At 42.6% G+C, this 2,295-nt stretch overlaps 1 long non-coding RNA gene across 1 annotated transcript; it reads left to right on the forward strand.

The window, feature by feature from the left end:
* The first annotated feature begins 6 nt into the window (after positions 1–6).
* LOC102290531 lies at positions 7–2,287 on the forward strand. Its single transcript, XR_318166.3, has 3 exons — positions 7–147; positions 286–546; positions 2,160–2,287. It is a non-coding gene; the product is annotated as an uncharacterized LOC102290531 (long non-coding RNA).
* Positions 2,288–2,295: the final 8 nt, after the last annotated feature.

Here is a 2,295-nt window from a genome sequence, read left to right on the forward strand (position 1 = left end):
AGTTTTCTGGAGGTCAGAAAATAGGAGCTGGAACATCAGAGCACACGATCAGTATTTCAGAAGGAGGCATCTATTACTGCAGAGGAGGGAGAGGAGATCCAGTTTTCTCCACAGAGGACAGCGTTCCAGTTAAAATTAAGAAACGGGGTGAGTGTTACATTTTGGAATAACAAATATTAATCACTGACATCAAAGTAACACTTCATAAACCTTTTACCTGTTAATTTCTTTTCTCTTTTTATATTTGTGTTTTTCTTCACATTGTGTTTGTTTTTTGGGAAACAGTCCTGTATGTTGTAAAGTTACAACACCGTTGGCCTCAGATGTTCATTGGTGAGACAATCATCCTTCAATGTGAGATCCAAGGAGGGGAAGACAAGGAGATGACATATGAATGGAAATCACCAAACCCAAACATCCCTGAAACATCCAGTGAATACAGGATCAGCAGATTATCAGTGTCCCACAGTGGAGACTACAAATGTCGGGGTAGCAGTGACTATCTCTTAGCAAAATGGAGTGACCCCTTCACACTGATTGTCTTGTGTGAGTTGAACTGTCTAGCATACATAAAAAATAGATTTAATGTACACATGTGAAAGACAGGAAAGGGAGACCTATAATATTATTTCTCAAAAGGGAATGTACAGTGTTAAGAAATCAGTAAAATCTTTTGATAATTTTAGTCAGTCTATGTGTGCCTCTACGTCACGTAGCTAAAATACTGAGGGGATGTTTAGATTGCACCGTGTCTGAATACCGAGTCTGAGGCAGTGGTGGTGACGGTGATGGTAAAGGGACCTAATGACTTTCACCCCACCCCACTTTCCAAAATTATGACTTTCCAGAAAAAAGTATTCTTAACAACAGCACTAAAAAAACAAAACAAAACAAAAACCAGCTTTATAATGATTCATGTGTCAATGTGTCTATCATGTTCTTAATTTGATTTTTTTTTATATGAGCACAGGTCATTTTTTACTCTGCAAAGATACATGACCCTATAAAGTGGTGAGATGTAATATATATAATAAACTCCAAAAACAGTTTGAAAAATCAGGTTCAGTAAAAGGACTAGATGTTACAGTCCCTGATATAGTCCCTGCATTGCTTTAAATGGAGAAAATCTTGAGGAATGGCTGTTATGAGAAAAGGCAGCCCAGAAACTTTACCAGCGGCACTCACTTTCGGTCTTTTACCCAGCCGTTTAGCCTGCCGTTGCACCTGTCCTTTGATCCCAATCTCTCTAAGCAGTTTTGCTGTTGTATTGGCAACAAAGCCCCTGCACCCCACTTCCACTAGGCACACCTTGATCTTCCAGCCTCTGTACTTTGAGCTTCTTAAGCTCAAAAGCTTCCTCAATTGCTTCCTCCCATGGTACCATTTTTGGGGAGTTAGACCAAAGGACGAGTAGTTGTTACGATCTCGGTGGGAAAAACTAGCCTCTGATCCAAGTCCACGTGCATCTGCCAATCCCTGGCAACCTTCAGTGGGCCCAGGTCTGGGGTTGAGGGGCTTGGCTTCAGCTTGTCTCCCTCCCAGATAAATGCTGATGAAAACTGACGCTCCTCTTGGTTTGTGAAAGGTTGAGCTTTGATGGATTTTATTTTATACTCAACTTTCTCGGCTAGACAACTGAGGACCTGGTTGTGTCTCCATGTGTATCCGCCCTGAGTAAGGCTAGTCCTACAACCAACCAAGATGTGCTTGAGTGTGGCTGGGATTGTACACAGGGGCCGGATGGGTCCTTTCCAAACCACAGCTGCAGATTTATTGGGGAAGGTAGCACATCGTGTGTTGCTCGGATGATGAAACTCCTCAGAAGAGTTTCCTCTTTTTGACACTCTCCCACTTGTTAGGGTGGGAGCAGTGCCTCTCACCATGGGGTCCCGGGAGTCTGTGAGTGAGCTCTCAAGCCTCACTTTTGCACATTTAAACTCTTCTACCAGGCCAGGGATAGGCAATGACAGTATCCTGTCACTATAGAGTCCAAAGCTGATGAGGCATTTGGGAAGTCCGAGCCACTTCTTAACGTAGGAGCTCACTACAATTTAAATGACTGACTGAATGTATAAAGTGTGATTGTTTTCATAACAAAATTCTTGTTAAAGAAAATTGACATCAATCTACTGTTTTTTCTCTTTCTGTATCTTAAACAGCAAGTAAACCCAGAGCCACACTGACACCACAAAGTTCAAGCCTACCAGCAGGGGGCAGTGTGACACTGAGCTGCTCTGTGGAGGGCTCTGCTGGCTGGAAGTTTGACTGGTTCAGACGTGATTCAGTCTCTTCTAA

Source organism: Haplochromis burtoni, unplaced genomic scaffold (assembly GCF_018398535.1).
Source record: "Haplochromis burtoni strain Fernald_Lab_line unplaced genomic scaffold, NCSU_Asbu1 Contig_3738, whole genome shotgun sequence".
Taxonomy (NCBI): domain Eukaryota; kingdom Metazoa; phylum Chordata; class Actinopteri; order Cichliformes; family Cichlidae; genus Haplochromis; species Haplochromis burtoni.